General features: G+C 38.3%; 1 non-coding gene across 1 annotated transcript; it reads left to right on the top strand.

Annotated features, from left to right (window-relative positions):
• The first annotated feature begins 7,104 nt into the window (after window positions 1-7,104).
• Window positions 7,105-7,212, top strand: LOC112725550 (small nucleolar RNA R71). The gene has a single exon (XR_003164651.1). It is a non-coding gene; the product is annotated as a small nucleolar RNA R71 (small nucleolar RNA).
• Window positions 7,213-13,525: the final 6,313 nt, after the last annotated feature.

The following is a 13,525-nucleotide window of genomic DNA, read 5'->3' as shown; positions in this document are numbered from 1 at the left end:
GGTTTGGAGCTCTGCTGATTCTCATGGATTAATAATATTACTGTTTCTATTTCAATACATGTTTGATTCCATTCTCTTGTGCATTTTTTTTCTTCATCTCATGAATTGAGGATGAACTGTGACAATCATCCTTGTTCTACATGGGTTCCGTATGAGTCATAACCCGGATAGCATTGAACTACAGCTAGAGAATGCACTGCAGATTCCAAGAGAGTGCCTGGGTGACTTTGGATAAGTGACATAAAATCCCGTTAACTGTGGGTTGCTGGGGTCTCTGTGGCATTAAGGCTAGAGTCTGAGAAGCAACACTCCCTGATCCGGAAGATCCGACCTTGTCTGTGTCGTTTTGAGTAGGATCGCGAAGGGGAGTGGATTGCTTAGGTATTCTCCTTCGACTATAGTGGGAAGCCATGAGTTAACTTGAAGAGAGGACATGAGTTGCTCAGATATGGTGGACTGCTATGGTTTAGAAGAGGCTAACTTGATGAGGATGCTACATGAGTTAGTCAATTACGACCGCTAGTGAATGAATCGTTCGTTATTGAAGTAGACAGTAAGAAAAGTTAATCCAGAAAGAATACGCATCTCCGAAGCCTTAACTAAATCCTTATCACTATTTTCACAATCAATCTAGTATTTCGTTCTTTACCGTTTCATTTATGCTTTCAAACAAACAACCATATTTTCTAATCGCCTGACTAAGAGTTTCAAGATAGCCATTACTTGCTCAATCTCACAATCACCGTGGGATTCGACCCTCACTCATCTGAGGTATTACTTGGATGACCCAGTGCACTTGCCGGTTCATCTGTGCGAAACTTGCGGAATTCAATTTCGTGCACTATGTTTTTGGCACTGTTACCGGGGATTGTTCGAGTTTGACAAACTACCGGACTATCTTGTTGCTTAGATTAGGTACTTTTTGAGGTTTTATTGCTCTTTTACTTGTTTTCTTGTTTTCTTTTTCAAAAACTTTTTCAAAACCTTTTCTTTTCTTTATCTTTTTTTGAATCTTGTTTCAATCTTTAAGTTTGGTGTCTTCTAGTTGTTTTCTGTCCTTTAAGTTTTTTAAAATTTTCTTGAGTCACTACAAGAAAAACACCCATTCAACCACATTTTTTAAGCTACATTTAAAAAGTGTAGCCTATTCATAGAATAGGCTACGTTTTTTTTAGTGTTACCATTTATAAAGCGTAGCCTTTTCTTAATATCGATGGGTATACTTTTCTCACTAAAGAAAACGCTTTTCAAGAATAGTCTAATGGTTAGGTTTTGGGTGTGCTTTTTAAGTGTTTCTTAATGCAAGAACGCTAAATACACCTACGACACTTCGTGAAAATTTTGTTTTCTTTTCATGGAATCACATAGCCCGTGCCACTCACCCCTTCGAAGAAAGGTTTCCCCCCTCACCACTTTGCCACTCACCTTCGTCTCTCCACTCACCACTTCACCTTCACCACCACTCATCGCTGTCACCGCTCCTCTTCCGCTTCACCTGCGTTCATCTACCACTGTACTCATTGTCCCCACACCTTTGTAGTCTCTGCTCTCACCATCACTGATCATCGTCGTCGTATCTGCGCTCACTGTCATCGCTCAACCTAGTTGTCTCTGCGCTCATTGTTGCATCTCACCCTTATTGTCTCAGTGCCGACCGTTGCCGCGCCCTTAGCATCATCGTTCTCTCTATGCTCACTGGTGCACGAAATTGTGTTGTCCAGGCTCGAACAATCCCTGGTAATGGCTCCAAAGCTTGGTACTTTGATCTTAATTTATAGTTGACACAACTTCGATACAACTAACCAGCAAGTGCACTGGGTCGTCCAAGTAATACCTTACGTGAGTAAGGGTCGAATCCTACGGAGATTGTTGGTATGAAGCAAGCTATGGTCACCTTGTAAATCTCAGTTAAGTTGACTCATATGGGCTACAATATATTATGTAAATAAAACATAATGAATAGGGATAGAGATACTTATGTAACTCATTGGTAGGAATTTCAGATAAGCGAATGGAGATGCTTTTCGTTCCTCTGAACCTCTGCTTTCCTGCTATCTTCATCCAATCAGTCTTACTCCTTTCCATGGCTGGCTTTATGTGATACATCACCACTGTCAACGGCTACTTTCGGTCATCTCACGGGAAAATGATCCAATGCCCTGTCACGGCACGGCTAATCGTCTGGAGGCATCACCCTCGCCAATGGCTTCATCTTATCCTCTCAGTGAATAATATGCTCACGCACCCTGTCACGGCACGGCTATTCACCTGTCGGTTCTCGATCATGCTGGAATAGGATTTACTATCCTTTTGCGTCTGTCACTAACGCCCTGCAATCGCGAGTTTGGAGCTCGTCACAGTCATTCAATCATTGAATCCTACTCGGAATACCACAGACAAGGTTTAGACCTTCCGGATTCTCTTGAATGCCGCCATCATTCTAGCTTACGCCACGAAGATTCTGGTTAGGAGATCTAAGAGATATTCATTCTAGCTTAATTCATGTAGAACAGAAGTGTTTGTCAGGCACGCGTTCATAAGGGAGAAGGATGATGAGCGTCACACATAATCATCACCTTCATCACGTTCTTGGGTGCGAATGGATATCTTAGAAGCGAAATAAGAAGAATTGAATAGAAAACAGTAGTACTTTGCATTAATCTTTGAGGAACAGCAGAGCTCCACACCTTAATCTATGGAGTGTAGAAACTCTACCGTATGAAAATACATAAGTGAAGGTCCAGGCATGGCCGAGATGGCCAGCCCCTCTAATCTAAGAACCAGGCGTTCAAAGATGATCCTAAGATCCTAAGATGATCAAAAGATGCCTAATACAATAGTAAGAGGTCCTATTTATAATAAACTAGCTACTAGGGTTTACATGAGTAAGTAATTGATGTATAAATCCACTTCCGGGGCCCACTTGGTGTGTGTTTGGGCTGAGCCTGAGTGTTGCACGTGTAGAGGCCATTTGTGGAGTTGAACGCCAGTTTCTATGCCAGTTTGGGCGTTCAACTCTGGTTTTGGATCCTTTTCTGGCGCTGGACGCCAGATTTGGGCAGAAGGCTGGCGTTGAACGCCAGTTTACGTCGTCAATTCTTGGCCAAAGTATGGACTATTATATATTGCTGGAAAGCCCTGGATGTCTACTTTCCAACACAATTGGAAGCGCGCCATTTCGAGTTCTGTAGCTCCAGAAAATCCACTTTGAGTGCAGGGAGGTCAGAATCCAACACCATCAGCAGTCCTTTTTCAACCTCTGAATCTGATTTCTGCTCAAGTCCCTCAATTTCAGCCAGAAAATACCTGAAATCACAGAAAAACACACAAACTCGTAGTAAAGTCCAGAAATGTGAATTTAACATAAAAACTAATGAAAACATCCCTAAAAGTAACTAGATCCTACTAAAAACATACTAAAAACAATGTCAAAAAGCGTATAAATTATCCGCTCATCACAACACCAAACTTAAATTGTTGCTTGTCCCCAAGCAACTGAAAATCAAATAGGATAAAAAGAAGAGAATATACTATAAATTCCAAACTATCAATGAAACATAGCTTCAATCATATGAGCGGGACTTATAGCTTTTTGCCTCTTGAATAGTTTTGGCATCTCACTTTATCCATTGAAGTTTAGAATGATTGGCATCTATAGGAACTTCAGATTTCGAATAGTGTTATTGACTCTCCTAGTTTAGTATGATGATTCTTGAACACAGCTTCTTTATGAGTCTTGGCCGTGGCCCTAAGCACTTTGTTTTCTAGTATTACCACCGGATACATAAATGCCACAGACACACAATTGGGTGAACCTTTTCATATTGTGACTCAGCTTTGCTAAAGTCCCCAATTGGAGGTGTCCAGGGTTCTTAAGCACACTCTTCTTTTGCTTTGGACCTTGACTTTAACCGCTCAGTCTCAAGTTTTCACTTGACACCTACACGCCACAAGCACATGGTTAGGGACAGCTTGGGTTAGCCGCTTAGACCAGGATTTTATTCCTTTAGGCCTTCCTATCCACTGATGCTCAAAGCCTTGGGATCCTTTTTATTTGCCCTTGCCTTTTGGTTTTAAGGGTTATTGGCTTTTTCTGCTTGCTTTTTCTTTTTCTCTCTTTTTTTTTTCGCCTATTTTTTTTTTTCGCCCCCTTTTTTTTCTGCAAGCTTTGTTCTTTGCTGCTTTTTCTTGCTTCAAGAATCATTTTTATGATTTTTCAGATTATCGAATAACATGTCTCCTAGTCATCATTCTTTCAAGAGCCAACATATTTAACATTCTTAAACAACAACTTCAAAAGACATATGCACTGTTCAAGCATACATTCAGAAAACAAGAAGCATTGTCACCACATCAATATAATTAAACTAAGTTCAAGGATAAATTCGAAACTCATGTACTTCTTGTTCTTTTGAATTAAAACATTTTTCTTTTAAGAGAGGTGATGGATTCATAGGACATTCATATCTTTAAGACAAAGTTACTAACTACTAATGATCATGTAATAAAGGCACAAGCATTGATAAGCACATAATAGAGAAAACGAAAAACAGAGAAAGTGAGAACAAGGAATGAGTCCACCTTAGTGATGTCCTTGAGCTCTTCTATGTCTCTTCCTTGTCTCTGCTGCTCCTCCTTCATTGCTTTTAGATCTTCTTTGATTTCATGAAGGATGATGGAGTGCTCTTGATGTTTCACCCTTAGTTGCTTCCAATAATTGTGTGGAAGAAAATGTATCCCCTGAGGTATCTCAGGGATCTCTTGATTTGCAGTCAAATGTTCTACCACTGAGCTATAGATCCTTTACATAATTGTTTTACCACACCAAACTTAGAATGTTGCTCGCCCTCGAGCAAAAGAAGAAGGAATAGATGAAGAAGAAGATGTGGAAATAAAAACTAGGATTATGAGGAGGTAATGGGGATCCTGTGGGGTCCACAGATCCTGAGATGATCCTGTGGTGTCCACAGATCCTGAGGTGTCAAGGCATTTACCTCCCTGCACCAATTTAGGCATGCAAAATGCCCTTGCACACAACTCTGGGCGTTCAGCGCCAGGTTGGTGCCCCTTTTGGGCGTTCAACGCCCCTTTGCTGCCATTTCTGGCGTTGAACGCCAGAACCATGCTTGTTCTGGGCGTTCAGCGCCAGGATGCTCCCATTCTGGGCGTTCAGCGCCAGAACTATGCTCTGTTCTGGCGTTTGAACGCCAGGCAGATGCTCCTCCAGGGTGTGATTTTTCTTCTGCTGTTTTTGATTCCGTTTTCAATTTTTTATATTTATTTTGTGACTCCACATGATCATGAACCTAAGAAAATATGAAAAACAAAAATAATAGAGTTAGATAAATAAACATTGGGTTGCCTCCCAACAAGCGCTTCTTTAATGTCAATAGCTTGACAGTGGGCTCTCATGGAGCCTCACAGATGTATAGAGCTTTGTTGAGACTCTCCAACACCAAACTTAGAGTTTGGATATGGGAGTTCAACACCAAACTTAGAGTTTGGTTGTGGCCTCCCAACACCAAACTTAGAGTTTGACTGTGGGGGCTCTGGTTGACTCTGCTTGGAGAGAAGCTTTTCCTGCTTCCTCTCCATGGTTGCAGAGGGAGATCCTTGAGTTTTGAATACAAGGGAGTTCTCATTCCATTGAAGGACTATTTCACCTCTGTCAACATCAATCACAGCTCTTGATGTGGCCAGGAAAGGTCTTCCTAGGATGATGGATTCATCCTCTTCTTTTCCAGTATCCAGGACTATGAAATCAGTAGGTATGTAAAGGCCTTCAACCTTTACTAATACATCTTCTACTTGTCCATAAGCCTGTCTTCTTGAGCTGTCTGCCATCTCTAATGAGATTTTAGCAGCTTGCACCCCATAGATTCCCAGTATCTCTATTACAGAGAGGGGCATGAGGTTTATTCCTGAACCAAGGTCACACAGAGCCTTAAAGATCATGGTGCCTATGGTACAAGGGATTATGAACTTTCCAGGATCCTGTCTCTTCTGAGGCAATGTCAGTTGATCCAGATCACTTAGTTCATTGATGAACAAGGGAGGTTCAACTTCCCAAGCATCAATGCCAAACAATTTGGCATTCAGCTTCATGATTGCACCAAGAAACTTGGTAGTTTGCTCTTCAGTGACATCCTCATTCTCTTCAGAAGATGAATACTCATTAGAGCTCATGAAGGGCATAAGGAGGTTCAATGGAATCTCTATGGTCTCTAGATGAGCCTCAGAGTCCTTTGGTTCCCTAGAGGGAAGCTCCTTATTGATCACTGGACGTCCCTGGAGGTCTTCCTCCTTGGGATTCACGTCCTCTCCTCTCCTCACAGGTTCGGCCATGGCGCTTATGTCAATGGCCTTGCACTCTCCTTTTGGGTTCTCTTCTGTATTGCTTGGGAGAGTACTAGGAGGGATTTCAGTGATCCTTTTACTCAGCTGGCCCACTTGTGCTTCCAGATTTCTAATGGAAGATCTTGTTTCATTCATGAAACTTACAGTGGCCTTAGATAGATCAGAGACTAGATTTGCTAAATTAGAAGCGTTTTGTTCAGAGTTCTCTGTCTGTTGCTGAGTTGATGATGGAAAAGGCTTGCTATTGCTAAACCTGTTTCTTCCACCATTATTAAAGCCTTGTTGGGGCTTTTGATCCTTCCATGAGAAATTTGGATGATTTCTCCATGTTGAGTTATAGGTGTTTCCATAAGGTTCACCTAAGTAATTCACCTCTGCTATTGCAGGGTTCTCAGGATCATAGGCTTCTTCTTCAGAAGATGCCTCTTGAGTACTGTTGGATGCAGCTTGCATTCCATGCAGACTCTGAGAGATCATATTGACTTGCTGAGTCAATATTTTATTCTGAGCCAATATGGCATTCAGAGTATCAACCTCAAGAACTCCCTTCTTCATAGGCGTCCCATTACTCACAGGATTCCTTTCAGAAGTGTACATGAACTGGTTATTAGCAACCATGTCAATGAGTTCTTGAGCTTCTGCAGGCGTTTTCTTTAGGTGAATGGATCCACCTGCAGAAGTGTCCAGTGACATCTTTGATAGCTCAGATAAACCATCATAGAATATATCCAGGATGGTCCATTCTGAAAGCATGTCAGAAGGACACTTTTTGGTCAACTGTTTGTATCTTTCCCAAGCTTCATAGAGAGATTCACCTTCTTTCTGTCTGAAGGTTTGAACATCAGCTCTAAGCTTGCTCAACTTTTGAGGAGGAAAGTACTTGGCTAAGAAAGCCGTGACCAGCTTATCCCAAGAGTTCAGGCTGTCTTTAGGTTGAGAATCCAACCATAATCTAGCTCTGTCTCTTACAGCAAAAGGGAAAAGCATGAGCCTGTAGACTTCAGGATCTACTCCATTAGTCTTAACAGTATCACATATCTGCAAGAATTCAGTTAAGAACTGAAAAGGATCTTCAGATGGAAGTCCATGAAACTTGCAGTTCTGCTGCATCAGAGAAACTAATTGAGGTTTCAGCTCAAAGTTGTTTGCTCCAATGGCAGGAATGGAGATGCTTCTTCCATGTAAATTAGAATTAGGTGCAGTAAAGTCACCAAGCATCCTCCTTTCATTATTATTATTTTCGCTTGCCATCTCCTCTGCCTGTTCGAAAATTTCTGAAAGATTATCTCTGGATTGTTGTATTTTAGCTTCTCTTAATTTTTTCTTCAGAGTCCTTTCAGGTTCTGGATCTGCTTCCACAAGAATGTTCTTATCCTTGCTCCTGCTCATATGACAAGGAAGAATGGCCAGGAAAATGATAATAATAATAGAGATCCTTTATACCACAGTATAGGGATCCCTTTGTAAGTAGAAGAAGAGGGGGAGATAAAGGATGTGATGTAAAGGAAGAAACACAACTGTGAGGATTGGAATGTGAGATGAGATGTTAGGATATGAATGAATAAATAGAATGAGATGGGAGAGAAGGAGGGAATTTTCGAAATTTATTTTTGAAAAGGAGTTAGTGATTTTTGAAAATAGTTTTTGAAAAAGTTTAGTATTTTTTTGAATTTTTTTTTTGAAATTAAAAATAAAAATAAGATTAATTAGTTAATAAAAAAGAAATTTTTGAAAAAGGGGGAAGATATTTTCGAAAATTGAGAGGGAGAATTAGTTAGGTGGTTTTGAAAAAGTTAAGAAACAAACAAAAAGTTTGTTAGTTAGTTGAAACAAATTTTGAAAACCAATTTTGAAAAGATAAGTAGTTAGGAGGTTAGAGAAGATATTTTGAAAAGATATTTTTGAAAAAGATAAGATAAGAAGATATTTTTGAAAAGATATGATAGAGATTAGTTTTTGAAAAAGATTTGATTTTTAAAATCACAGTTAATGACTTGATTCATAAGAAATCACAAGATATGATTCTAGAACTTAAAGTTTGAAACTTTCTTAACAAGCAAGTAACAAACTTCAAATTTTTGAATCAAAACATTAATTGTTATTGTTATTTTCGAAAATATGGTATAAAAATAAGAAAAAGATTTTTGAAAATTATTTTTGGAATTTTCGAAAATAACTAAGAATTTTGCAAAAGATTTGATTTTTGAAAAAGATTTTGAAAAAGATAAGATTTTCAAATTGAAAATTTGATTTGACTCATTGGCAACAACTTGATTTTTAAAAATTTTTGAAAAAGTCAACTCAAATTTTCGAATTTGATGAGAGAAAAAGGGAAAGATATTTTTTTGATTTTTGAAATTTTTATGAAAAACATGAAAATTATGCAATGCATGAAATTTTTAGATCAAAACAATGAATGCATGCAAGAATGCTATGAATGTCAAGATGAACACCAAGAACACTATGAATGTCAAGATGAACATCATAGACACAATTTTGAAAAATTTTTAATGCAAAGAAAACATGCAAGACACCAAACTTAGAATCCTTTAATGCTTAGACACTAAGAATTCAAGAATGCATATGATAAACATGAAAAGACACAAAACAAAAAATCATCAAGATCAAACAAGAAGACTTACCAAGAACAACTTGAAGATCATGAAGAACACTATGAATGCATGATTTTTTTCGAAAAAATGCAAGATGCATATGCAAGTGACACCAAACTTATAATGTGACTCAAGACTCAAACAAGAAACAGAAAATATTTTTGATTTTTATGATTTTCTAATTTTTTTGGATTCTTATTTTATATTTTTTGAAAATTAAAAGAAAATTAAGGATTCCAAAATTTTTAATATGAATTTCAGGAATCTTGCCATGTTAGTCTAAAGCTTCAGTCCAGGAATTAGACATGGCTCACTAGCCAGCCAAGCTTTCAAAGAAAGCTCCAGTCCAAAACACTAGACATGGCCAATGGCCAGCCAAGCTTCAGCAGGTGATCGTGGATCAACAGCGGGTAGATCAGGAACAGTAGCAGGTGGATTAGCTCCAACTAGCTTGCTCTTGATAACCAATTGCAAGCCTCAGTCCAAATGAATTTAGACATGGCTTTACAGCCAGCCAGGCTGCAACATATAATTACATGGGCTGATGTGATTAGTTGAATACCAATCCCAAAGTAGTTTGGGTATGGCTTTACAGCCAGATATGATTCAACATATTTCATGAAACACTAGAATTCATTCTTAAAAATTTTGAAGCCATAGAATAATTTATTTTTGAAAACATTTTTATTATATTATTTTTTTTTTCGAAAACAAAAGAAGAGTTTTTGAAAAATTTTTGAAAACTTTTTGAAAAGAAAACGAAAAGAAAATTACCTAATCTGAGCAACAAGATGAGCCGTCAGTTGTCCAAACTCAAACAATCCCCGGCAACGGCGCCAAAAACTTGGTGCACGAAATTGTGTTGTCCAGGCTCGAACAATCCCTGGTAATGGCTCCAAAGCTTGGTGCTTTGATCTTAATTTATAGTTGACACAACTTCGATACAACTAACCAGCAAGTGCACTGGGTCGTCCAAGTAATACCTTACGTGAGTAAGGGTCGAATCCCACAGAGATTGTTGGTATGAAGCAAGCTATGGTCACCTTGTAAATCTCAGTTAAGTTGACTCATATGGGCTACAATATATTATGTAAATAAAACATAATGAATAGGGATAGAGATACTTATGTAACTCATTGGTAGGAATTTCAGATAAGCGAATGGAGATGCTTTTCGTTCCTCTGAACCTCTGCTTTCCTGCTATCTTCATCCAATCAGTCTTACTCCTTTCCATGGCTGGCTTTATGTGATACATCACCACTGTCAACGGCTACTTTCGGTCATCTCACGGGAAAATGATCCAATGCCCTGTCACGGCACGGCTAATCGTCTGGAGGCATCACCCTCGCCAATGGCTTCATCTTATCCTCTCAGTGAATAATATGCTCACGCACCCTGTCACGGCACGGCTATTCACCTGTCGGTTCTCGATCATGCTGGAATAGGATTTACTATCCTTTTGCGTCTGTCACTAACGCCCTGCAATCGCGAGTTTGGAGCTCGTCACAGTCATTCAATCATTGAATCCTACTCGGAATACCACAGACAAGGTTTAGACCTTCCGGATTCTCTTGAATGCCGCCATCATTCTAGCTTACGCCACGAAGATTCTGGTTAGGAGATCTAAGAGATATTCATTCTAGCTTAATTCATGTAGAACAGAAGTGTTTGTCAGGCACGCGTTCATAAGGGAGAAGGATGATGAGCGTCACACATAATCATCACCTTCATCACGTTCTTGGGTGCGAATGGATATCTTAGAAGCGAAATAAGAAGAATTGAATAGAAAACAGTAGTACTTTGCATTAATCTTTGAGGAATAGCAGAGCTCCACACCTTAATCTATGGAGTGTAGAAACTCTACCGTATGAAAATACATAAGTGAAGGTCCAGGCATGGCCGAGATGGCCAGCCCCTCTGATCTAAGAACCAGGCATTCAAAGATGATCCTAAGATCCTAAGATGATCAAAAGATGCCTAATACAATAGTAAGAGGTCCTATTTATAATAAACTAGCTACTAGGGTTTACATGAGTAAGTAATTGATGTATAAATCCACTTCCGGGGCCCACTTGGTGTGTGTTTGGGCTGAGCCTGAGTGTTGCACATGCAGAGGCCATTTGTGGAGTTGAACGCCAGTTTCTGTGCCAGTTTGGGCGTTCAACTCTGGTTTTGGATCCTTTTCTGGCGCTGGACGCCAGATTTGGGCAGAAGGCTGGCGTTGAACGCCAGTTTACATCGTCAATTCTTGGTCAAAGTATGGACTATTATATATTGCTGGAAAGCCCTGGATGTCTACTTTCCAACACAATTGGAAGCGCGCCATTTCGAGTTCTGTAGCTCCAGAAAATCCACTTTGAGTGCAGGGAGGTCAGAATCCAACACCATTAGCAGTCCTTTTTCAACCTCTGAATCTGATTTCTGCTCAAGTCCCTCAATTTCAGCCAGAAAATACCTGAAATCACAGAAAAACACACAAACTCGTAGTAAAGTCCAGAAATGTGAATTTAACATAAAAACTAATGAAAACATCCCTAAAAGTAACTAGATCCTACTAAAAACATACTAAAAACAATGTCAAAAAGCGTATAAATTATCCGCTCATCACTCACCATCGTCGAGAAGGTATGTATTGATTTTAATTTGTTTCTGAAATTTGAGAGGTTTAGGGTTCCGATTTAGGGTTTTTAATTTGGGGATTTGGTACACTAATTGCCTATTATCAGTGAAATCTGAAGTTTGGTTTAGTTCAAGTGATTCAGTTGTTGTTTACTGAAATTTGAATTGAGTAGAAGTCGCTTGTTGTTCTAAACCATATTTGTTTGGGTAATAGAAAAATGAAATGCAGTCACTGCCATCACATGGAACTAATTGGTTATGATTATTTATTGCTTTCTTAATTGCCTCCGGTAAGACAAGAGGATCGAGATTCCTTAATATATTTCTGTCACGAATAATTCTATGAATCAAGGTTGCTTCTGTATAGAAAAAAGCATTGAATAGTTGTTTTGTATAGAAACTAAAATGATTAGATGATTCTATCACCTCACTCAAGTGATGATGGAAATTGTAAATTAAAGAAGAAGTGAGATGCTCTGAAAAATAGGACGATTGAGGAGATTTGTCATGTACACTATTTGAAGAGACCTGGTAGGTAAGAAAAATATAAAATAAAATAAAATATCGAAAGAATATCATTGAGAAGAGAAACACAAAAGTAGTATATGGTTATTTAATTAGAGGTCACAAGAGAGCAAAGTATATGGTTATACTTGTATATGCATAGAGAAAAAGAAGGAAGCTATATATATATAGCCTTAATTATTACATGTTTGGCAAATGACATATCATAGCAAATTAATTAACTTTAATTTGGTTTTTTTATATATGGAGGGACCAAATCCAGTTTCAAGTGCACAAGGAAGCACGTCAGGAATTCAGGTTTGTTCTTATCTTCAGTTGCTGGCTCAGTTCATTAGGCATCTTTTGCATCCCAACAGAGATCAACAGGTCATAATTTTTTTCTTGATCAATTTTTTCCTTTGATTTTTCATTCATTTTTTCTTCTCTTCTTAATTTCCATTTCTATTGATGTTCTTATTCGATACAACAATTTTTCGCTATTCAATTTATTGCAATTTCTGTCCAAAAATTAAAAGAACTTTTGTTATTTGTTCTTATCATAATGACAGATATCAAATTTGATCTATGGTCTATAACAAAAGAAATGGAAACATAGGTGAACTTCCTTTTCTGATTATATTGACACTTTGTTGGTTCACACCTCATATATATTCCACACTTCCACAAAACTCTGCATTTTATCTTAGAATATTATAAAATTTCATTCGAGAGGTTGATTGAATTGGAAATTATCTATGTCAAGTTTATCTTTAACTTGGATACTCCTTGGTCATTCAGATTTCTTTAAGGACTTGAAACAGATTCAACAACTGTGAAAAAAATTAGACAAGCGATTGACAACCAAACTGAAGTTACTGTACAACTCATAGTTATACAAAGACCGGTAAGCAAGTCTAATGTTTCTGCACAGAAAACTACTTTAATTGGCAAAATTAATATAAAATGATAGGAAATGTTAACATTTTTTCCCTTATTAGCACTATTTAGTTCATTAAAAGAAAAAAAATACTAAGAAGTATTGCCTACAAAATTTCCTAATGTCAATTGTCTTCCCTCCATCAATTGCTCCTTGTTCCAGATCAAAGTGCTGTAAATAGAGGAGGAGGAGCTATTTCAGTAGCTCTTGCCCTGAATCAAAATGCTACCAAGGTAGCTGCAACAATTACTTTCACTGTTCACAAAAAATATATATTAGCATTATATTTTTCAATCCCATAACTGTATGTTGAATTGGTGCATGCATAATTTGATTGATGCAGTTTGCTAGCATTAATGGGACTCACAGGAACCTTGACCCCAAGAATAGGAGTTCTAAAAAATCTTACCGCTCTGTAAGTATTCACAGTATGACACATTCATTCAATTTTGGTCAAGCTATATTTTCATAGGATTGGGTAGTTAGGTGATAAAAG

This window comes from Arachis hypogaea, chromosome 11 (assembly GCF_003086295.3).
Source record: "Arachis hypogaea cultivar Tifrunner chromosome 11, arahy.Tifrunner.gnm2.J5K5, whole genome shotgun sequence".
Taxonomy (NCBI): Eukaryota; Viridiplantae; Streptophyta; class Magnoliopsida; order Fabales; family Fabaceae; genus Arachis; species Arachis hypogaea.
The sequence above is the reverse complement of the archived record's forward strand: the minus strand, read 5'-3'. Positions and strand labels throughout refer to the sequence as shown.